This window comes from Lissotriton helveticus, chromosome 7 (assembly GCF_964261635.1).
Source record: "Lissotriton helveticus chromosome 7, aLisHel1.1, whole genome shotgun sequence".
NCBI lineage: Eukaryota > Metazoa > Chordata > Amphibia > Caudata > Salamandridae > Lissotriton > Lissotriton helveticus.
Genome location: NC_136068.1, coordinates 1,819,618,303 through 1,819,642,858, shown reverse-complemented (window position 1 = coordinate 1,819,642,858; position 24,556 = coordinate 1,819,618,303). Strand labels below are relative to the sequence as shown.

Below are 24,556 nucleotides of genomic sequence, written 5' to 3'. Positions count from 1 at the left end.
GATGGGGGACAGTTGCACATCTGGGCTTCTTATTCAAACACTTGACAGGGTGGGAGAAAGCAGCCACCTCCTGGTTCTACTCAACTTAGCTCCACAGGAAGAACACGAGAACCCAAGCTTTAGTCTTCCCGGCCGGACGCGAAAACTATAATACTGTGACTCCTTCAAAGGCACCAGATGCGATCCGTGCGAAATGTATCCCACTGCCAGCCCCACAACACAGATGAATGCCCTAGAAAATGCCTACTAGCCACCTAGAACAGCACCAAAGGTATCCCCCTCTCAGTGCCCTAAAAATATGTCTCCTACCCCCTCCAGGTGTGAGATCAATGCCCCCATATTCCTGCCGTCCTGTCCTTGATTAATACTCCAACGCACAGCGATCCTATGGCCGATTGTAAACCAATACAAGCTGTATAATAGACTTTGCAACATGACTCTCTCTGATGCCAAATATGGCCAGGTGGGCTACAGGTCTCAGCTATAACCCAGCACCCTCATCAGTCCATGTAATCTAACCCACCATCTGGAGAGGCATGGAATGAGTTTCTGAAGAGATCCACCGCTCGTTGCTGGCCACTGGAGGACTGAAGCAAATCCTAACAGATCCTTGTACTGCATAGCGTCTTCAAGAGTCTTCCAACAAGCAGGTACAAGGACACTTATAGACGCTGTGCAGTTTTGCTTCTCTACTACCTCTAATAAATCAATTGGTTGCATAGTTAATTTTCACATTGAGGAGAGACAGCAGCTTTGATCCTCGTTGACCTCTCAGTGGCATTCAACACCGCATCCCACCGCATGCTGATCACAAGGCTGCATGACATTGGCATTCAAGGGAACGCTCTCAGGTGTATCACCTCCTTCCTCACCGGAAGAACACAGAAAGTCTGCCTACCTCCTTTTACCTCCGAACCCAAGGAAATCATCTGCGGTGTCCCCGGGGACTCATCCTTCAGCCCCAGCTTCTTCAACACCTACATGACACACGGCCAACACTATCAAATCCCTTGGACTCAACATCATATCATACACTGACGACACTCAACTCATCCTCTCCCTCTCCAAGGACCCCACCACCACCAGAGGAAGCATCCACACGTGCATGACAAGCGTCACCAACTAGATGAGAGACAACTGCCTGAAGCTTAACACTGACAAAACGGAAGGACTGATCTTTGGTAACACCACTCCCTGGAGCACTTCCTGGAGGCTCTCAGAACTAGGGCCACCCACCCAGTCAGACCACGCCAGAAACCGCTGCATCATCCTGGACAGCAAGGCGACCACGAAGTCCCAGATCAATACAGCGGCCTCCGCCTACTTCTTCACTTTACACATGTTACAAAAAATCTTCAAATGGCTCCCCCTGAACACAAGATGCAGTGTCACACAAGACTCATCACTAGCAGACTGGACTACGGCAACACTCTAATCGGGGAAAGCTGCACACCTCCTCCAGAGACTATAGACCATTCAGAATGCTGCAGTTTAATTCGTCCTTGACCTCCCTCGATGGACCCACCTCACCCCAAACCTCAAAGAACTCCACTGGCTCCCAGTACAGAAGAGATGCCAATTCATACTGCTGACGCCCCTACACGGCTCTACACAACAAAGGACCCGCCTGCATTAAACACTGCCTGACTTTGACCAACCAGCCAAACAACTACGCTCTCCATCCCTCTCGCTCACCCATACCCCGTACTAACAGAAGCATGAGTGGAGGACGCTCCTTCTCCTACCTCGCTGCGAAAACATGGAATGACCTCTCGTTGCAGCTCCGGACCTCCCCTTCTCTACTGGAATTCCAAAAGTCCTGGCTAAGTCCCTCAGACCCTGCAAGCGCCTGGATACCCTCTTGGGTGATAAGCTGCGCTATACAAATCGACTGGTAGATAGATTGATTATTTCACTCGTACAGCTACGTATGAGTGTAGAATGTAAAAAAGCAACATCAGGTGTCCGTAGAGAACATCAAGCACAGGGTTTACGGAAAGTTTGATGAATGTTGCGAACATCTTTTTATATTTCAGTGGAATTGCAATGTTGTTTTAGGATGTAGCCTTAAGGCTAAAACGGTCGACGTCAAAGCTGGGAAACCGGGTTCGAGTCTCGGCAACCACGTTCAACATCTTGTGATTCTGGGCAAATCCCTTAATCTCCCCGTGCCTGACAAAACATGTAACGAAACTGGCTCTATGTAAAGCCTCTGATACCCGATATCTGCGGGTCTAGTTTGCGCTATATATATAAAAAAAAAAAAAAAAATATATATATATATATATATATATATATATATATATATATATATTGTATTGACTGCAATATAAATAAACTTTACGTACCTACCTACCGTACCCAGCAAGCCCCATACTATGACCGCTGCTTGACATCAGCTAACACCATTCACAGGTGTACAGTGGTCCATCCCGGTGTATCGCTGACTCCCCCCCCCACCCCCATTCCTGCCCTGATCCATTAGAGCTTAGAATGAACGCCCCTGTGACGACCCCATCAAGGTGGACTGTAACATACAAGAACACCATAAACAGACCTACAGATCCGATCAAGGCCGCCAGGGTGCCTCTAACCAAGCGCCTGCATACACTCTTCATCCATCACCCCACTAAGCGCTGCACCGCATGACGCAGGAACTACGTACTCATCACACATGACATGGAAACTCTTCCCACATAGGATCAAAAGAAAGACAACATCCATCCACCCGGTGCATGCTGCTACTAATGTAGCCAAGCGCTTCAGAGCCCCAGAATGGATGCTAAGCGCTATATAAGCGTTACTTTACCGTCTGAAGCGCACACAGGGATGAATAGACTATGCAAATGAGGAAACAGACCCTTTTCTTGCAAGTTTTACTCCAAAGGCCGTTTTCCAGATTTATGGCGCGTGAGTTAAACTGGGAGAAAGTGAAAGAGTGAGAGGGGGAAGGGGGGGGGGGGTAAAGACGGAGACAGAGGGGGCGAGAGAGGGGTCGCCCAAGAGTGAGGGAACAGTGAGTGAGTGGGAAGAAGAAAGGGGGGTTGAGAGCGAGCAGCCAAGTGGGGAGACCCAGAGGGCAGAGCGCGTGCAAGAATGCGGCCCCACTGGGGGTGGGGGGGGGGGGGGGATGCGGGGAGAGGATGAATGGACAGGACAGCCTGACAATAGCGCGGGGAGGGGGCAGGACGCGGGGCGTGAGGGGCAGAGCAGGGGGCGCGGCGTGGGGGAGGGGCGCCTGTGTTTGCATTGTGTGTGGCTTGTGCCCTCAGCCCAGGGAGGGTGGAGGACACCCCCACGCACTCACGCACTTCAGTCCAGTCGGTTGGAGGAAGGCGCTGATAAGCGCAGCCCATGTCTTGTCTGTTAACCCTTTGCCGGCGGGGGGACAGACAGACGGGAGGGCGTCACTGACTGCGCGTGCGGCCTCTGGGGCTGGGCAGTGGGCACCAGCTGGGGGTCTCGGCGCTGCCACCCAGCGCACGGTGGGCGTCTTGAGGGGCCACACTGGGTGTGTTTGTGGTGGAGAGGCACGTTTGTGTCGCATTGCTTGTGGCAGGGCACGTGGGCTGTACCTCGAAACCAGTGCGGTGGCGGCAGTATCTAATAGTAGGGAGAGCAGTGGTTGTGTTTATATTGTATGTGGTTGGCCACGAGGGCCGCACCCCCAACCCCCCGGTTCACAGTCTCATTCTAAGGGGGTATTTGTGGTTACATTGCTTGTGCAGGCCATGTGTGGGCACTGTCACAGGTCCCACACATGTCCTGCCTGCCACAAGGGAAGCACAGAGATGGCCACCTCTTTAAATGACGCAGACACCAGCCCCCGCGCCGGACCTAAATTCCACCGATCTCAACGCACTCAACACCGGCCGGACCCCAGGATGCTACCGAGCCACCCCGAGACGCACCCACGGACCCTTCAGCTGCCACTCCTGCAAGTTCACCTGCATCCGGACCTGCACCGCACCCGCCAAGCCGAGCCCCAGCAACAACCACCTGGAGTGCCTCCTGCTCAACACACGCTCCGTCCACAGACACGCCGTCGAACTCTGGAACCTCCTCGACACCACATCCCCAGACATCGCCTTCCTCACGGAAACCTGGATGAACGCCTCCTCAGCACCCGACATCGCCATCGCCATCCCGGACGGATACAAGATCACCCGGAGGGACCGCGGCAACCAGACCGGAGGAGGCATCGCCATCATCCACAGGAACACCATCCGCATCAAGACCAACTCCGACGACACCCTCAGAGCCGCCGAACACCTGCACTTCCAGATCCACCCCGACCCCAAGACCACCCTCAGAGGCACCCTCATCTACAGACCCCCGGGACCACGCACACAATTCAGCGAAGACATCGCCGACCTCATCAGCCCACACGCCCTCCCCTCCGCTGACTACATCCTCCTCGGGGACCTCAACTTCCACCTGGAGAACAACAACGACCGCAACACCACCACCCTGCTGGACAACCTCGCCAACCTCGGTCTCAAGCAGCTGGTGACCACCCCCACCCACTACGCCGGACACACACTCGACCCCGTCTTCTCATCCAGCAAGCACATCGTCTTCAGCCACGCCACCGGACTCCACTGGACGGACCACAGCTGCATACATTTCAGCTTCAGAAGAACAACGGTCCACCACCACCAGCAACAAGTCGCACGCAGAAGCTGGAACAAGATCACAGCCGACCAGCTCGCCGCATCCCTGAGCCAGTACCCCCCACCAGCTCAGAGGACCCCAGCCAGGCCGCTGACAACCTCACGAAATGGATCAGCAACTGCGCAGACAACCTCGCCCCACTGAAGACCCCGCCCAGCAGACCCGGCAGTAAGAAAGCACCCTGGTTCACCGACGAACTCAAGAGCTCCAAGAAGAACTGCCGAGCCCTCGAAAGAGCCTGGCACAGAGACCCAACACCAGACAACATGACCACCCTCAAGCTCGCCACCCGAAAACACCATCAACTGATCCACGCCACCAAGAAAATTGCATTCAAGGAACGACTGGACAACAACGCACACAACAGTAAGGAACTCTTCAACATCGTTAAAGAGCTCTCCAACCCCAACGCCGGAAACAACGACATCACCCCATCGCAAGACCTCTGCAACTCCCTCGCCTCCTACTTCCACAACAAGATCGCGGACATTCACAACAGCTTCAGCACACAACCAACACTCCCCACGACCACACCTACGCCCCCCATCACCACCCTCCGCGTCTGGACCCCGATCAACACCGAAGACACCATCCGCACGATGAACACCATCCACTCCGGATCTCCAACCGACCCCTGCCCTCACCACGTCTTCAACAAGGCCGACGCTGTCATCGCACCCCACCTGCGGGACATCATCAACACCTCCTTCGACACCGCAACCTTCCCGGAGAGCTGGAAACACGCCGAACTCAGCGCTCTACTGAAGAAACCATCAGCGGACCCCACCGAACTCAAAAACTACCGCCCCATCTCGCTCCTCCCGTTTCCAGCCAAAGTCATCGAGAAGACCGTCAACAAGCAACTGGCCGCCTTCCTCGAGACGAATGGATCCCTCGACCCCTCACAGTCTGGCTTCCGGGCCAACCACAGCACCGAGACCGCCCTCATCGCAGCCACCGATGACATCCGAGCCCTGCTCGACAACGGGGAGACAGCAGCCCTCATCCTCTTGGACCTCTCCGCGGCATTCAACACTGTCTGCCACCGCACCCTAGTGCAGCGCCTCAGCAACGTCGGAATCCAGGAGAAGGCACTGGAGTGGATCATCTCCTTCCTCGTCGGAAGGACACAGAGAGTCCGCCTACCCCCGTTCAGATCAGAAGCCACCAAAGTCATCTGCGGCGTCCCTCAGGGCTCCTCGCTCAGCCCCGCCCTCTTCAATGTCTACATGAGCCCCCTTGCGGCCATCGCACGCAAACACAACCTCAACATCATCTCCTATGCCGACGACACTCAGCTGATCCTCTCCCTCACCAACGACCCCACCACCGCCAGAGCCAACCAACACGAAGGGATGACAGACGTAGCCGAGTGGATGACGACCAGCCGCCTGAAACTGAACTCAGACAAGACGGAAGTCCTCATCCTGGGCCCCTCACCCTCCACCTGGGACGACTCTTGGTGGCCCCCCGCCCTGGGCAGCGCACCCAAACCAACAGACCACGCACGCAACCTGGGCTTCATCCTGGACTCCTCCCTCTCCATGACCAGACAAGTCAACGCCGTCTCCTCGTCGTGCTTCAATATCCTCCGCATGCTACGTAAGATCTTCCGGTGGATCCCCACCGAGACCAGGAAGACGGTCACCCAGGCCCTCGTCACCAGCCGATTGGACTACGGCAACGCCCTCTATGCTGGAACCACCGCCAAGCTCCAGAAGAGACTCCAGCGGATCCAGAACGCCTCGGCAAGACTCATCCTCGACATCCCCCGACACAGCCACATCTCTGGACACCTCAGAGACCTGCACTGGCTCCCGGTCAACAAGATAATCACCTTCCGTCTCCTCACCCTCGCTCACAAAGCCCTACACAACCAAGGCCCTAGATACCTCAACAGCCGCCTCAACTTCTACACTCCCACTCGCCAGCTGCGATCGTCCAGCCACGCCCTCGCCGCCGTCCCCCGCATCCGAAGAGCCACAACAGGAGGAAGGTCCTTCTCCTACCTGGCTGCCAAGACCTGGAATTCCCTCCCGACTCACCTCCGCCTGACCCTGGACCACCTCGCCTTCAGGAAGCAGCTCAAGACCTGGCTGTTCGAGCAGTAGCGGACCCCCCTCCCCAGCGCCTTGAGACCCCCCGGTTGAGTAGTGCGCTATATAAATGTTCTGATTGATTGATTGATTGAGGTCCACTCTGTCATTTAAAGAGGTGGCCATCTCTGTGTTTCCCTTGTGGCAGGCAGGACATGTGTGGGTTGTCCCAACACACTGAGGTTGTGGTACGCTGAGTGATGGAAGGGGTTGTGGGGTGATAGCTGTTTTTCCCTTGGGCAGGTATGCCATGTGTGGGTTGTACCTCCCAGCACACAGAGGTGATGGCAGATTATGTAATGCCATCTGTGTTGTCCTTGCCATGTGTGTGCTGTTCCTTCCTGCACACGGCGGTGATCATGGGAGGGCACTGAGGTGTGGCTTTAGGTGGGAGTGGGGGTATTTTTGTTTTCCTTGCTATGGCAGGCCAGGGGCTGTGCCTCCCTGCACACAGAGGTGGTGTGGTGCTCTCTGGTGTGTGTCGGTAGGTGAAGGGGCGCACTGAGGTGTGGCTTTAGGTGGGAGTGGGTGTATTTTTGTTTTCCTTGCTGTGGCAGGCCAAGGGCTAGACCTCCCTGCACACAGAGGTGACGTGGGCTCTATGGTGTGTGTTTTTTGTCGGAGGGGAGGTGATGGGGCGCACTGAGGTACATATATAAGTAGATGTGTGTGGGTGTATTTCAGTTTTTCTTGCTTGTGGCAGGCAATGGGTACCTGCCTACACCATACATAGTTGATGTGGGCTGTCTGGTCTGTGTCTGTAGGAGGAGGGGTGCACTGAGTTATACCTGTAGGTGTGTGTGTGTGTGGGGGGTGTATTTCTGTTTTGCTCCTCACATGTGGCAGGCCGTGGTCTGTACCTCCCTGCACACAGAGGGGGTTGGGGCTCTCAGGTGTGTCTGTGGGTGGGGGCAGGCGGCGGGGGGCAGGCGGCGGGGCGCACAGGGGTATACTTGCAGGTGTGTGTGTGGGGGTGGGGGCCTCTCTGGTGTGTGTCTGTAGGTGGGGGCAGGTGTCGGGGCGCACAGGGGTATACTTGCAGGTGTGTGGGGTGTGTTTCTGTTTTGATCCTCACGTGTGGCAGGTCATGGGCCTCTCTGGTGTGTGCCTGTAGGTGGGGGCAGGTGGCGGGGCGCACTGGGGTACCCTGGTAGCTGCTCTTCCTCGCCTCGGGCGGCAGGCAGGCCACACCGTGCCGGTGACGAGGAGCACACGCTGCTGGGGGAGGAGCGCTGCTCCCTTTTCTCAGGACAGCTAACTTGTTTGAACACACGCTGCTCCTGTGAATAGAAGCTCCTCCCTCTGGGGAGGGTGAGGAGGAGGGGGAGGCAGGGCGAGCAGGAGGCCGGGCAGAGCTCGGCCCATCATCCACCTGCTGCAGCCTCAGGAGTCGGACCCCGGACCAAAGTCAACGAGAGGTCGGAACCGCTGGAAGAGCGGGGGGCAGATCCAGCAGGGACTGGAGCCGGAACCCCAGGCGGGGGCGAGAGTGACCGACCCGCCCCCTCCATCTGGACCATCACACCCCCCGGCCCCCACTCGGGGGTCCCGGGTCGCCTGGGAGGGTAGAGTCTCACCGGAGTGAGGCCTCTGGACCGCACCAGCACCGCCGCCGGCACCAGACTCCAGGGGGCGCTCCAAGTAAGTTTATCCTTCGCCGAGGTCATCCGGAAGTGCGACGGATCTGGAGTTTGGAGGAGCCCCCCTCCCCTGGCATGCGCCCCTGCCCGCTGTGCCCACTTCCGTGCCACCGCGCACCTTGCCAGGCTCTGCTCGCTTGTAAAGTAAAACCCCACTGGGCCCAGAGGGGGCACTTCCGGGCGCCCCTCAGGTGTCCTGGCTATTGGGGGGGCCCAAGGAGCCCCTAGTTGTTCCTGTGGGGTTCATAGGTTATTCCTGCTTCTGCAGACCGGTAAGTTTGGGGTTCTTGGGCCACCTGAGGGTTGTGTCCTTGCTTTAATTGATACTTTGTGTGTTTTCAGGTTAGTTGGCAGGTGCTGACTTTTCTTTGGGAGGGGGCGGTGCTTCTCCAACTGGTCGGTTTGGGGGGGGCTCGTAGGGTCTGTGTTGGGTGAGAGGAGATATCGATTTGTCACGGATATTATTTGGGGGAATTGTACCCAGTTCAGGTTCAATTTGCGCCAGGTGCCAGCGGTATTTTACGTTATCTCGAAGACCCGAAGATGCGCTGTTTTATTTATTTGTTTATTTATAATACAAGTTTTATATAGCGCTAGCTTGACCCGTAAGTATCAGAGCGCTTTACATACACACAGTAAACAACAGAAGGACATCACATTACAAAGTAGACCGGCAGTAAGAAAGCAAACCACAGAAAAAGATACAGCATGGGAAAATAAATATGCGGCGGAGCGGAGGGGGGGAGAGCAATAAAAGAAAAGGCGAGAATGACATAGTCCGGTCACCCACTATCCTTGAATGTCCATAGAGGGAGGAGACAACTCGGATAAAGAAGACTAGGTTAGTTGTCGTTGGTCATGAGTGTACTCCACTCACCTAGTCCAGGTTACTGCTTTTAATGATAGGAAATGTAGGTACAGATTCTAAAGATAACAACCACTGGTAAAGCCAGCCAAGCAAGCAGCAAGCTTTATTTTTGTGTCACAACCCCCTCATGCCACAGTAGTCCTGAAAGGAATGTACTCCCTGTGAATGGACAGAATGCCTTCGTCACAGTGAAGTTAGCCAATGGGTGAAGTGGCCCGACCCACTGTCCCATGCTGTAGGGGTCAGAAGAAAATGTGACTGTCACAGCAGCTGGCCAATGGATGAGTAGAACTGCCTCAAAGCCCATGTTAGTAAATTTAATGTATGTATCATTTTATTAAAATCGAAAGTTCTTGACTAATGCCAGACCTAAAAACAAAACTGAAAGTATCCCAATTCAAAGACCCCCGCCCCCCTCAAATGTCAAGGTGAAATACTCAAAGGGAAGATGGGGGTAGCTGGGACTTCAGCTTTGTGCTGATTGGTTGGAGGTAACAAATGCTACAGTGTTTTTGTCCAGGTTTTGGGCGATGGGGTAATGCTTGCTGTGGTGTTCTTCGGACTCGTAGTTTGAGGGTGTTGGGTCATGGGTGAGGCAGTGTTTTATCCATACCAGTTGGTTGGGGGTGTTATATCAATACTGGTGGTTCAATAGTTTGGGGGTGTTGGGGCAACAGTTGCTGCAGTACTTTCTTCGTGCAGCTAGGCTGTGGGTATGAGGGTTACAGGTGCTGCGGTGTTTTCTTCATGCCTGTAGGCTGGGGGTGTTGGGGCAACAGTTGCTGTAGTACTTTCTTCCTGCCGCCTGCGGTGTTTTCTTCATGCCTGTAGGCTGGGGGTGTTGGGGTGGCAGGTGGGTCTGGCTGTATTTCCTGCAGGTCAGTAGGGTGTGAGTGTGGTTCACACACGCTGCAGTGTTTTCTTCAGGCTGGTAGGTTGACAGGTTGGGGGTCTTGTAAGAGGTGGGCCTGATGGTGTTTTTGCAGTCAGTATGGTTCGGGGCAACAGGCAGGTGCCTACAGTACTTCCAGGCTGACAGGTTGGAGGTCTTGAGGTAACAGGTGGGTCTTATGGTGTTTCTGCAGTCGATAAGTTGTGGGTTTATTGGTAACAGGTAGGGCTGGTAGGTTAGGGCATTGGGCTAAGATGTGGTTCTTATGGTGTGTCTGCAGTCGGTATGTTTTGTGGTAACAGGCGCTGGTAGGTTGGTGGTCTTGGCCCCGCAGGTGGTTTTATTGTGTTTCTGCAGTAGGTAGGCTTTGGGTGTTGCGGTTCAGGTTTGTGCTGCGGGGCTTTCTTCAACCTGGTAGGTTGGGGTGAGATGAAGTCTCTGTTTGACACTGATACTTTGGAGGGAGATTGTACCTATTTCATGTACACTTGTACCAGTGGTCACTAATATATGCATTCAGAACCCAAACTATCCCTGGTACACTGGCTGTACTGAGTGAATGTATCAACTTTGACTCCTCCTACCTGTGCTCACGTTGACTTGTTTCAACCTGTGCTTGTTGCTCTGCGAGTCTTCGGTGGTCTCGTTTCTCAGGTAATAAAACTGTACTCGCTCTAAAGAAATGATGCTAGCAATGCCTGCTGGCCACATGTCACAGATGACACACTCTTCGATGGCCATTCATTTAATCTCCAAGTGCCTTCTGGGAGTTGTAGTGATCACTTCCGTGTCGCCTCATGGCATATCCCAATGAGTTGGAAAAGAAAGAGCCAGAACTCAATCAATCATTCTTTTATAAAGCGCAGCAAATCACCCATGGGGGGTCTCAAGGCGCTGGAGTTGCTAGCTGCTTCATGGTGCTTTGTTCATTCAATCAACCATGTTTTGAGTCCTTTCCTGAATCCCCGGGGGATGCGGCATCCCTAAGTTGAAGAGGAAGGTCGTTCCCGGCTTTGGATGCTAGGTGTGACTTTTTTTTGCCTTTATCCTCCCAATCCCCTCGACCATACCCCACATCCACCACGGTGGAGTCTTTGGTTATGCCAGGGGGTTCTTTTAACTACAGATATCCAGTTATGCCAACTGATTCTCGGGGAGATCGTCTGATCCATGCTGTGCTTTGTATTCTGGTACATGTAGTTCTCTATTTGTATTCTAGTAGCTCCCCAGTTGTGCAGGTGTTGGCAGTTTGTCACTGTTTTTAGGTCCAGCCTAGGCAGCGCGCATGCGCTGTCTGGGAGACCTGCTTTAATCACGGTACGGAGTGTAATCCTTTCTGCTCCTTGCCTTTGGTTCGCTCCTGTGTTGCTCTTTTTTCCTGGCTCCTTATTGGTTGGTGCTCCTGAAACATAATTTCCGTTTTATGTCCAGGAACACCGGCCAACTACAGTTTACTTACGCTGTAGGTGGTTATGTTTTCATTTAGGGACTACTTGTTTTATTTCCTGCTAGTCATTCACCACAGCGCCCACTTCACGCGCCGCAGCGCGCATAACTTTTTTTTTTTGCAAGGACACCACGCTTCATGTTCTAGCATGGCGTCCGCTTTCATGTGGGCCACTGTGCGTATAACTTTTATAGAGACGGGCGCCATGCTTTGTATCAGCACAGCGCCCACTTTCATGTTTGCAACATGGGCGCCGCGCTTTATTTTTCAGCAAAGTACCGCTTTTATGTTTACCATCCCAAAAGCTCCAAGTCTTGCAAATGCAAGACCTATTGCATTAAGTCATAAGGTTTTATAGAGCACTCATATAACCCAGAGGGGGTCTCAATGCTTACAAATGCTTGTTTAGGTTCCGCTTTTTTCTTTTTTTTTTACTTTTAGTTTCCATTGCAACTATCGAACTGACATACAGCTAACAATATATAATAGCTAGGGGTTTTAGGTCCCTCTTTTCACATTAGCTGTCTTTCTCCATCCTCTTTCAACCACTGGCTCGAGCCTTTGTCAATCAAATGTGATTGGAGTGGCACTGGAGTGGATCATCTCGTTCCTCGCCGGAAGAACCCAGAGAGTCCGCCTCCCCCCGTTCAGATCCGAGGCCACCGAAGTCATCTGCGGCGTACCACAGGGATCATCGCTCAGCCCCACCCTCTTCGTCTACATGAGCCCCCTCGCAGCCATCGCACGACAATACAACCTCAACATCCTCTCCTACGCCGACGACACCCAGCTGATCCTCTCCCTCACCAACGACCCTGCCACCGCCAGAACCAGCCTACACGAAGGAAAGAAAAACGTTGCAGAGTGGATGAAGAACAGCCTCCTGAAACTGAACTCGGACAAAACGGAAGTCCTCATCCTGGGGTCATCGCCCTCCGCCTGGGACGACTCCTGGTGGGCCCCCTGCCCTGGGCACCACTCCCAAGCCAATGGACCACGCTCGTAACCTGGGCTTCATCCTGGACTCCTCTATCTCGATGACCAGACAAGTCAACGCCGTCTCATCATTGTGCTTCAACACCCTGCGCATGCTCCGAAAGATCTTCTGATGGATCCCCACCGAAACCAGGAAGACAGTCACTCAGGCACTCTTCACCAGCCGCCTGGACTACGGAAACACCCTCTATGCCGGAACCAAAGCCAAACTTCAGAAAAGACTCCAACGCATCCAGAACGCCTCCGCACGACTCGTCCTGGACATCCCCCGACACAGCCACATCTCCGACCACCTGAGAGACCTACATTGGCTCCCCATCAGCAAGAGAATCATGTTCAGACTCCTCACCCACACACACAAGGCTCTCCACGACCTGGGCCCCAAGTACCTCAACATCCGCCTGACCTTCTACATGCCCGCCCGCCAGCTACGGTCGACCAGCCACGCCCTCGCCGCCGTTCCACGCATCCGCAGAGCCACCACCGGAGGAAGATCCCTCTCTTACCTGGCAGCCAAGAAATGGAACTCCCTCCCCATCCACCTCCGGCTAACCCAGGACCACCTCTCCTTCAGGAAGCATCTCAAGACCTGTCTCTTCGAGCAGTAGCGAACCCCCCCCCCCCTCCCCCCCACCGGGCCTTCAGACCCTTCTGGGTGAGTAGCGCGCTATACAAATGTCATGATTGATTGATTGATTGATTGATTGATTTGTTTGGCTCAGCCCTATTGGCTCTTTAGGTGTATCCCTCCACCACCCCTGGAATGCCTGCTTTTAACTACATGAAGGACTACTTTAGAACTATACCTGTCTATCCACTTCATGATGGCTCTCTCCTGAATGTCTCATTTTAAAGAATTAAGGTAATGCATACGTGGGCACATTAAACCGAGTACGTTGGCTTAGCCAGTGCTTGCTGTTTTCTGGGAACACAAAGGTACACGTCGCCGAGGTGCTCGTGCCAGTCATGGGGCATCCGGAGAGCTCTGGAAGTTTACCCCGCACTGTGGACTTTGCACATGTCAACAAAACACGTAACACAAACACACAGGGAGGGCGGCAGGTGCGCGGTGTGTCGAAATGTCGGAAACTTGGCAACAACAGCGCGTCGGGTGAGTGACGACTGCGGGGCTTGTGTTTTTTAGGGCTTCCAAGCGCTAGTAGCCCAAAGTTCCATTTAGCGGAGCCTTACCAGCCCAGTGTGTTATTGTAATCTCTGTTTTGGGGTGGGTGGAGGGGTATTGGAGGCGTTCTCTTGTTTCAGAAAGGCATCTGTAGTGTGCACGTCACTTAAGGTACTATCATGATTATTCTACGGTGCTGCAGCACTTCTTTTACACGTCTGAGGCGCCGTCACAATCCTGCAGCGGAGGAGAAACCGGTTCTGTAGAGGGATGCGCCGGGATCGCTCCCCTGGATTCTAGGCGCTATGGTGGACATGAGCGCCCTGAGGACAGGTGGAGGAGGCGAATGTCCCTCTCGCGCGACGCCCGTGCTCCCCGCACATCTCGGCTCCTCTTCCTTTTGTTTGTAATCTCAAGGGGCGCAGATCGGCCCCGTTAGTGCGGAGATCGACACGGGGGACTGGTAAAGCGCTTGAGGCATCAGTGCACGCTGGCTGCCGCCCCTGCGCAGCTGCTGGAACCCACCAGGCTGCAACCTTGTTAGCAACATTCATGTACTCGGCAAACTCTCCTGCTGGCTTCCTGTGCTCACAGTCACAGCCCGGAACCAAGGCCACAGGCAACTGAACTACACTATCTCAGCACCGAGGCCACTGAAAGAATGGGCTCACAGCCATGAGCTGCGTCCTTCGGGCAGGGGTGGGGGGTGCTCGAGAGAAAAATAACGGCTGCGCTCTTTTACACCAAGTGCTAGCCCTATATCAAGCCCCCAACCCCAAAGAGGGCCTACGAGTCCAGCCCCCCCCCCGAACCCTCCCACCCCCTTGAGATCAAAGGACCTCATGGGCAGGGATTCCCTCCCCCACAGACACCAGAGATGCCCATTCCCCCCCGGGACTCGCTTGCTGAGACTGCATACTATAGCCAGGGTTCCCACCGGGCTCAGTGACCGAGGCACCCACCCCTCAGATCAAAGGACCCCATAGACAGAGAAGCCCATTCTCTCAGGGGGACTCGCCTCCTGAGACTGCACACTATGTGCCAGGGCCCGACAGCACGAGGCTCCGTGCCCAGGGCTCCCACTTCCAGGAGACCGCAGGACTCCGTGTCCACCAGCATGTGCCAAGGGGCCTGTACAGCGCCCTTAAGGTTCAGAGATTTGTACTAGTGTACCGCCCTCGAAGACACAGGGGCATCCTGCCCAAAAGACCCACCATGAGGCCAAAAGACTGTGCCCAGGGGACCCCCCAGCTGACACAACAGAACTCTGTGCCCTGCTGACCGGGCACTGACGCACTGACAGGACCGGGCACTGACGCACTGACAGGACCGGGCACTGACGCACTGACACGGACCGGGCACTGACACGCACCGGGCACTGACACGCACCGGGCACTGACACGCACTGACACGCACCGGGCACTGACACGCACCGGGCACTGACACACACCGGGCACTGACACGTACCGGGCACTGTTCCCAGGTGACACACAGAACTCACATATCTTGTGCTGACCGACGCATGCGCAGTGTGTCTGCTAAATAAAATGGATTGTGCCTGTGTCGCCATTCAGGCATGGGCGATCCGATTTGGGGGCCCCGAGCAAGACCTATTTTGGGGGTCTCTTTCTGTGTCCTTACTGTTGGTGCTCAAGTTCAAGTTCTGGCATTTATAAAGCGCACTACTCACCCATCGGGTCTCAAGGCGCTAGGGGAAGGGGTTCATTGTTTGTCGAAAAGCCAGGTTTTAAGTTCTTTTCTGAAGGAGATGTGGTTCTGAGTAAGGCGGAGGTGAGTGGGGAGTGAGTTCCACGTCTTGGCCGCCAGGAAGGCGAAGGATCTGCCACCCATGGTGCATTTCCGGATGCGCGGGACTGCGGCGAGGGCCTGATTGGACGATCTAAGTTGACGGGTGGGTTTGTAGAAGGACAGTCGAGTGTTGAGGCATTCGGGTCCTAGATTGTGGAGGGCTTTGTGTGCGTGGGTGAGAAGGCGGAAAGTAATTCTTTTGTTAACGGGAAGCCAGTGGAGATCTTTTAGATGTCTGGTGATGTGATCTTGGCGCGGAATGTCTAATATGAGTCTCGCTGACGCGTTTTGGATGCGCTGGAGTTTTTTCTGTAATTTTTCTGTGATTCCGGCGTAAAGTGTGTTGCCATAATCCAGTCGACTCGTGACCAGTGCGTGGGTGACAGTCTTTCTTGTTTCGAGAGGGATCCAGCGGAAGATCTTTTTGAGAATGCGAAGTACGTTGAAGCAGGAGGACGAGACGGCGTTGACTTGTCTGGACATCGAGAGGGAGGAGTCTAGGATGAAGCCAAGGTTACGTGCGTGGTCTGTGGGTGCTGCCCAAGCGCGGAAGGCCACCAGGAATCGTCCCAAGCTGAGGGGGAAGAACCTAGGATGAGTACCTCCGTTTTGTCTGAGTTGAGTTTTAGGCGGCTATGTGTCATCCCTTCGGCTACATCTTTCATGCCTTCGTGAAGATTGGTTTTGGCGGTTTTGGGGTCTTTGGTGAGGGAGAGGATTAACTGGGTGTCGTCGGCGTAAGAGATGATGTTGAGGTTGTGTTGACGCGCGATGGAGGCGAGAGGAGTCATGTAGACGTTGAAGAGGGTGGGGCTGAGTGAGGATCCTTGGGGTACGCCGCAGATGACTTCGGTGGCCTCTGAGTAGAATGGGGGAAGTCGGACTCTTTGAGTTCTCCCAGCGAGGAATGAGATGATCCAGTCCAAGGCTTTTCCTTGTATGCCGATGTTGCTGAGGCGTTGTATAAGGGTGCTGTGGCAGACAGTGTCGAAAGCGGCGGAAAGGTAGAGTAGGATGAGGGCCACTGTTTCTCCGTTGTCCAGGAGTACTCGGATGTCATCGGTCGCTGCAATGAGGGGGTTTCGGTGCTGTGTTTGGCTCGAAATCCAGATTGAGATGGATCAAGGGACTTGTTGGATTCGAGGAAGGCTGCGAGCTGGCTGTTGACGGCTTTCTCGATGACTTTGGCCGGGAATGGGAGGAGGGATATGGGTCGGTAGATTTTAAGTTCAGATGGGTCTGCTGTGGGTTTCTTCAGAAGGGCGCTGAGTTCGGCGTGTTTCCAGCTTTCTGGAAAGGTGGCAGAGTTGAACGAGCAGTTGATGACATCACGGAGATGGGGGGCGATGATGGAGTTAGCTTTGTTGAAGATGTGGTGGGGCCAGGGGTCAGTGGGTGAGCCAGAGTGGATTGAGTTCATGAGGCGAATGGTGTCTTCAGTGGTGATTGGGTTCCAGGCGCTGAGGAAGTTAGTTGGCGGAGTAGGAGCAGGGGGGGTGGGGAGGATTGAACGCTGGGAGAAATCTCGAAGCTGTTGTGGATGTCAGCAATTTTGTTGTAGAAGAAGGAGGATAATGCGTTGCAAAGGTCTTGGGAGGGCGTGATGTCATTAGACGCTGCGGTGGGGTTGGTGAATTCTTTGACGATATTGAAGAGTTCCTTGCTGTTATGAGTGTTGTTGTCGAGACGATCCTTGAATGCTGATTTCTTAGCGGAGCGAATCACTTGGTGGTGTTTGCGGGTGGCTGACTTGAGGAAGGCCATGTTGTCTGAGGTTGGGTTTTTTCTCCATATCTTCTCCAGAGTGCGGCATAGTTTCTTGGATTTTTTAAGGTCATCATTGAACCAGGGAGCCTTTTTGCTGGTTGAATTGATCTGGTGTTTTTTCAGGGGTGCTAATTCGTCAGCACTGTGGGAGATCCATTGCTTGAATTTGGTGGCCGCTTGGTTTGGGTCCAATGAGAGGGTGGGAGGGTTTTGGTTGAGTGATGTGAGGAGTTGGTCGGAGGTGATTTTGTTTCAGTTTCTCCAAGGAATAGGTTGAGGGCGAATGTGGGTTAGGGAGGTCTTGTAGCTGAAGTGAACGCAGCTGTGGTCCGTCCAGTGGAGAGCTGTGGTGCGATCGAAGGAGATGTGCTTGCTGGATGTGAAGATAGGGTCGAGCGTGTGTCCGGCTATATGGGTGGGGGTGTCCACAAGTTGTTTGAGTCCGAGATTGGCCAGGTTGTCCAGAATGGTGGTGGTGGTGTTGTCGTTGTTCTTTTCCAGGTGGAAGTTGAGGTCTCCTAGAAGAATGTAGTTCTCGGAGGCTAGGGCGTGTGGGCTGACGAAGTCCGTGATGTCGTCGCAGAATTGGGTGCGGGTACCTGGAGGCCTGTAGATGAGGGTGCCTCTCAGTGTGGTCCTGGGGTCGGTGTGGATCTGGATGTGGAGATGTTCGGCGGTTGCAAGATTGTCGTCGGATCTGGTTGTGATTTTGATGGTGTTCCTGTGGATGATGGCGATGCCTCCTCCTGTTTGATTGGTGCGGTCTTTGCGGATAATCTTGTAAGTGTCCGGTATGGCTATGGCAATGTCTCGAGCTGATGATGTGTTCATCCATGTTTCAGTAAGGAAGGCGATGTCAGGTGACGCAGTGTTGATTAGGTCCCAGAGTTCTGTTGCGTGTCTGTGGACCGAGCGGGTGTTCAGCAGGATGCACTTTAGGTGGTTAGAGTCGGAGTTGTGATTGGAGGACGTGGAATTGGTGAGGGTCCTAAAGCAGTTAAATTTGCAGGAGAGGCAGGCGAAAGGGCCGTGAGTACGTCCTGGGGTAGCTTCGCAGCAAAGTGGTGTACGTCCGGGATTGAGGGCGAGGAGTGTAGCGGTATCATATGTGATTCTGGAGGGTTGGGAGCGGCGGGTGCCAGGGGGACAGGCGCTGGGCGCGGTCCGGGCGCGGACGGGCGTAGACGGGCTTACCTTTGGTGCACCTTCGGCGCGAATGGGGCGCGACGGCTGCGCGTTACTGCTGCACGCTGGGACATCTGTCATATGTGGACAGTGGAAGGGGAGGGTCGAGGGGGGGGGTCAGCTGAGAGGCGGGAGCGGGGTGGAGCTCAGGTCAGGGAGGCCCAACAACAACAACTAAAATGGCCGCAAGGGATCTTGTTTCAGGATTGGGGCTGAACACTCGTCAATAGCGCCCAGAGTGAGTCAACTTAAGATGGGGGCAATTGTCCAACCCCCCGCCCCCCTCTTCGAACCCCCTTCTCCGCCGGAAAGTGAACATTCCCTCGTTATCTCCTGTCTATTCTATTTATCTATCTAAACCGGTCTCCTCTGCCTGTCTTCGACCTCTCTTTCCTGTGTCATCTTTAGTACAACTATTTTTGTCTGTTCTAAAAGTTTAACATCTAATTTAGTATTGTTTGGCATCACGTGTTCTTGATTGTGCAGGAAATTGGGGAGTAAAATCCAAAATGTTTACAGATGGGGGGCCCCCAAAATAGGTTTCACTTGTGGCCCCCAAAGTGCTTGAAATGAGCCCGCCCCCAGGTCCGGCCGTGCCGCAGATGCTAGGAGGCCAGGTGGCTTTGACCCCGGGGTGTGGTGGAGCCCGAGGGGTGCTTGTGAAGCCCACCGTCAGACCCGGGTATGTGCGGGGTCTGCACGACCCCCTGCGGAGCTGCACTCACTGCTTCGGCCACTACACCCCACTGTTGACCTGTGGGTTGCGGTGCGGGGTATGCTCAGACGTGAGTCCCTTGCTCACTTTGCCACTGTATTCAAGCAAGCCGGGCTGAAGACAGCTGCAATGCCAGAAACCGGTCCTCGGAAGCTTGTTTCCGGTCCAGGGAAGACATGGCTTGGCAGTTCGGGCTGGACTGTTCCCATGAGGCACAGGGTCAGACTGATTTGCATATAGCCATGTCTGAACTGGGGTGGCAGAGTGGGCTAAAGAACGGTGATGGATTAAACCCAGATCTTTTGACTGGGTGTGAGTGTTTGATTGGTTCAGATGCTCCGTCCATTACCACCCCCTTTTGTGCCGCAGGTGCTAGGAGGCCAGGTGGCTTTGACCCCGGGGTGTGACGGAGCCTGAGGGGTGCTTGTGAAGCCCACCGTCAGACCCGAGTATGTGCGGGGCTGCACGCCCCGCTGCGGGGTCTGCACGCACCGCTGCGGCCACTACACCCCACTGTTGACCTGTGGGTCGCGGTGCGTCCAAAAATGTCTACAGTCTTACTTCCTGTGCGATGGGACCCCCCTGCGATAACGGAGGCCCCCTCCCCCTAACACTAATGCAGAACAGGACGGGGGTCTTGGCCTGCTGGAGGCCCCGCGCGCTGGGCTCCACCTGGGCGTAGGGCCCTGGCCTTGGCCGTCCTCCTTTGCGTCTTGACCCCTTGGGCCTCACAGGGCATCCTCGGCCTCTGGGTACCAGGCCCGGCCTCCTCTTCCTCCTGAGTGCGCGCGGCTTCTCGTCAGCACTCCACCCCCACCCGCCCTCTGGGGTATGGAAGCGCCATATTGAGGGACCCTTCGCTCCCCACAATCCTTCCTGCCAGAGAACTGAGTCCTGACTCTCCTCTCCCCCAGGGGCTTCTATGCGCTGTTCCTCCAGTATTTACCATCATAGCCTTCACTACCCTCTCTTCCCCAATTGAAAACAAACATTGGCGTAGCCAATAGGTCTGCACTAAGCAGTTGGACGATGGTTACATTTTCTTATGCAAGCATAGGGCTCATAAATGAGAAACAAGAAAATATGTCATCACATGAACGCGCGCGCCCTCTGCGTGCTATAACAACAAATCCCCGTTGAGCCTTCTTTACTAGTGATGTTTTAGAAACATAAGTATTTTCTGTTCTGTGTGTTTTTATTATTATTTGTGAATGAGACCAGAATAAGCCCCCACCTAACCAGGCGGCCAGATCACAGGCAGCCGCAGTGTTACAAAGTCACCCAAACACTCTGGTGAAATACCACAAATGGTGAAATACCACAAGTGCACAGTTTGAACCATCCTTGCAAGGGAAGAGAGAGGAAATATTTTAGGTGGATGTGAACATTGTGCAGAGGCTTCGAGCACTCACTCAAAAGGAAGGGAGCCAATAGGTGAAGTGGGCGGACCCTTGTATGCTGTGGCAGGTGGAGGCAAAATGTGAAATCCAATTTAACAGACCAAAGGGTAAAGCTACTGACAAAGATTCTTTGCCAGCAGCCCCTCGCAGACCTGTAGGATAGCCTCGCTGGGTGCCTAGCAGGGGTGCCCTGCCCCCAGGGGAAGCTACGGGGTCTCGCAGGCAGCAGTGATGCGCCCTGGGGCCCACCTGAAGTGGCCTTCGGGCACCTCCATTCGCATAGCTCCTTCATGCACTTTTCGCGGTTTCCCGTTTTTTCTCAGTTTTTCTTTCCTATGTTTTCCCTTCGTTTTCACATTTTCCTTTGTTTCGTTTTTACTTTCTCTTCTATTTTTCTGATTGCTATTTATTTTTTACCTTTTCGTCTGTTTTTTCACTTTATCGTTGTTTCCTTTTACCCTCACTCTTCTCGTTTCTCTATTCCCTTTGTTTTTCAGACTGGATTTCCTCCTTTAGCGTTTTAGATGGCTTGTTTTTAGTCGACTGATGCGCTGTGTGACCGTGGGAACGTCATTTCCCTGCCTGCTATTAAATTGTATTTAGCATTATTTCCCAATTCAGGCTCGTTGAGTTTCCAACCCTCACTCTAATCTAACCCTGACCGCAGACATTTCCCAAAGGAAAGAAGTAAACAGCACGGCTGCAGCCACACGGCTATTTATACCCTGTGTGCCCGTGGGCGAGTTTCACACGAGTCCCCGCCGTGCAAGGGGGGTGGGGGGGTGTCGTAAGGCAGGGGGGCCGGCCGAGAGTATTAAGGTACGAGAGAGGGGAAGGGGTCGTGTATGTGGGCCCCTGACTCCATCTGGGGTCCTCACCTGGGGCCAGATGTAGGAAGCTTGCTACCAGTCGGTAACGGCCGAAATGACCGAATTTCGGCCGTTACCCACCAGTATTAGGCTTTTCAGATGTAGGGGCCTAATTTAAGGATTCGGTAATTTACCAAATTCTTAAATACTGATTCGGTAAATTACCGAATCCTTAATGTAGGAAGCACTCAAGTGAGTGCTTTTCACTTGTAAGGATTCGTTATTTACCACTAATTACAAGTTGGTGGTAAATATCGAAAACCCTAAAAAAAAAAAGCAATTTTGTGCTTTTTTTTTTTTAGCTGTCATGTGGCAGACATACATGCCTAAGGGCATGTATGTGTGCCACATGTGCACCCATGCACTATACAGGGGTGCAACAGGGTGTCAATGTGACACTCTGCCTCCCTTGTAAGCCTACCCCCTTTTACCGATTCGCTATTTACCAAATCGGTAATTCTCATTCATTCCTATGGGCCTCCAGGTAAAATTTACCGAATCATTAGCTACATATCATTTACAGATTCTAAAATACCGAATCAGTAAAATTCGGTATTTTCCTGAATCCCCAGATTTAACCTTTTTTTTTTTTTAACCTTCTTTTTTTTTTTAAATAATCATTTTTATTGGTATTATTCAGATAGTAAGTCCGCCTCCTTGCTCACTCCATCGGAAGCGCTGGAGACGGTGCTACCCCTGCTAAAACTAGCTGAGGTGTTTTACCATTAGGAGACCTACACGCCACCTTTGGAGAGACAGGTCTCCAGGGTCGCAGTGGCCTATGATTGGCAGGGCCACTGGAATAAGGGGGTAGGAAAGGGACATTGTAGGCGTCAGGCTTCTCTAAATCATGTGGCAAGAACATGGAAATTGTGTGGCATCATGTGGCACGTTATAGTAGTATTACTTTATTATTTTGTAGTTTTTACACTTGTTAACAATGTCTGAGCATAGGTTGCACCTCGTTAATACAAGCACATCTCCAAAATATAGTAATAAACAACAGAAAGGTTACCAATAAACCTGTGCAAAGGACAGCCCACTGCGCAGCCACAGGTGGTGCTGCATTTTCATACATTTTTGAACCACTTGTGCTAGAAATTTTTTTTTGTTAAAATCTGCAGACTATGAAGCTGTGATGGATTATGCGGCAAAGATGTGGCGTTTTTCGCATAGTCTTGACTGAACAATCGTAATAATTCCAGTGCCGGGGTGTCTGGTGGGCTGGTCTCACAGATCAGTTTGTGGGCCTGTTCTGTGACCAAGTGGGCAGGTTTTTACTGCTGATTTCTCTAATGTTAAAACAAACATTGCCTGCAGCAAACACAAATCCATGCAGTTTCCCATGCCTTGCAAAATACACACACAGCGTGTCTTCACAAGTTCAAAACTGGGTAGATTTGCAAATGCGGGCCACTTCTAAAGCCCTCTGGTTCATCAAGTGCAGGTGCCTTATTCCGTGGGACCTGCTTGATTCGGTGAAGTGCCAGTACTCGGCAATCAGAAGTGCAGAAACCCCCCTCCCACTCTCAAAATGAATAAGTGTGGGTACTCAGTACCTGTCAGTTCCAGGCCATTTAATGCACCCCACATTAAGTGCTGACCTGGGATAAGTATATTGCATTTGCAATGCCCTCCACTTAAAATAGGGAGTTCCCAGCCTGCCTCCGACCCCCTCGGCCGCTACAGAGGTATAACTTGCAGGTTCTACTAAAGTCGTGCATGCTTCAGGAAAACCCTCCGGCGCCCACTCCAGCTAAAAACCCCAGGTGCCCTCGTGTTTTTCCTGGCGCTAGGAGCACATGTTCCAGTACAAAAAAAAATAAGGGTAATTATGCACTATGCTTTTTTTAACCTGTTTCTCGTTGGGACATGCTGCCTGTACCTTGGTCAGGGGAGCCAGCACAGGCCCAGGAGGGCCGGATCCATGGTCCATCTTCAGGGAATCCTCTGAAGAAACATTTCCATAGGTGCCCACTTACATTTGGACAGGCTGTCCGTGCACACACTTAAGATTAGAAACTCTGTGCTCTGTCCACAGTCGCGCACGTGACTCTGGGGTGAGTGTGCACAAGTCTCTGGTGTCCCAGTAGGGTCATTTTATACAACGAAGGTGAAGGAAAGAAGACTGTGTTCATCCCAGTAAGTGCTGGTTTGTGGAATAACGTGTTTATCATCCACAGAAAGCGCTTTGGCACCTCTTCGGAAACAAGAAGCACTATGTAGACACAATGCCAAGCACTACACCCCCACTACCCCTGGCCCCCCTACCGTAAACAAGGCAAATACACCAGACTGAGTGCTTAGGACCCCAGCCACACACATGCAAGGTGTGATCTTGGGCATGTGGTGATGCCGACAAACCCACTTTGTTCTCGCTCTGTTGCAACGCAACAAACAGCCCACCTGATACCCCGACCCATTCACTTCCGGGTTATCTTCTGTAGCCCAAGGGGCATATTCATCATGGTGTGGCCTTACCCTTGCGCCCGAAGGGGGGTGCACGGGCAACTTATCACAACACTAAATCAGATTTACCACGCAACGCAAGGCCGGCTTGCGTGGCCCTGCATGGCTTGGAGTAATTCAACGCAGCACACATCGCTGCCTTGCGTTACTCTGCTCCAAGAAGGCGTTCCATGGGTGGAGCGTGGGTGTTCCAACACATTTACCCACAGATTTCGGTACATTCCGAGATTTACCATGAGTGGTAGACCTGGACTGCATCAGAATGCTACACCTTCCCAGAGGAGGCGCAATGAGAAGAAATATGTTTTATTTCTCCTTGTTTTATTTCCACTTTCTACGTGCAGCACAGATAGAAAGAGGAAACCACGCCAGAGGATTGCTTTTGTGCAGGAAGGTGCGGCTTCCTACACAAAAGCAACCCTGCCTACCACGGAGGCACCCTTTCACCACGGCGTGAGGGTGCCTGACTTGGTGCAAGGCAGCACATTATGCAGCAGCACAAGGAGAGGACATGAATGTGCCATATATTGTTAAAGAAGGTGCATTCCTGCCCTTTCGTGCAGCGCAGTAAGATGTCTTGCTGCGTTGCATGAACATCTGATGAAT

General features: G+C 53.3%; 1 protein-coding gene across 6 annotated transcripts in view; it reads left to right on the top strand.

Annotated features, from left to right (window-relative positions):
• The first annotated feature begins 8,109 nt into the window (after positions 1-8,109).
• Positions 8,110-24,556, top strand: part of PHLDB3 (pleckstrin homology like domain family B member 3) — a 168,223-nt gene continuing 151,776 nt past the window's right edge. For 4 of the 6 annotated variants that reach the window (XM_078655567.1, XM_078655566.1, XM_078655565.1 and 1 more), the window contains exon 1: positions 8,110-8,411. The gene's annotated coding sequence lies outside the window, so the exon portion shown is untranslated. Of the gene's footprint in view, positions 8,412-8,489; positions 8,683-24,556 lie in introns of those variants that run through there. The other 2 variants (XM_078655568.1, XM_078655563.1) reach the window with 2 other exon arrangements.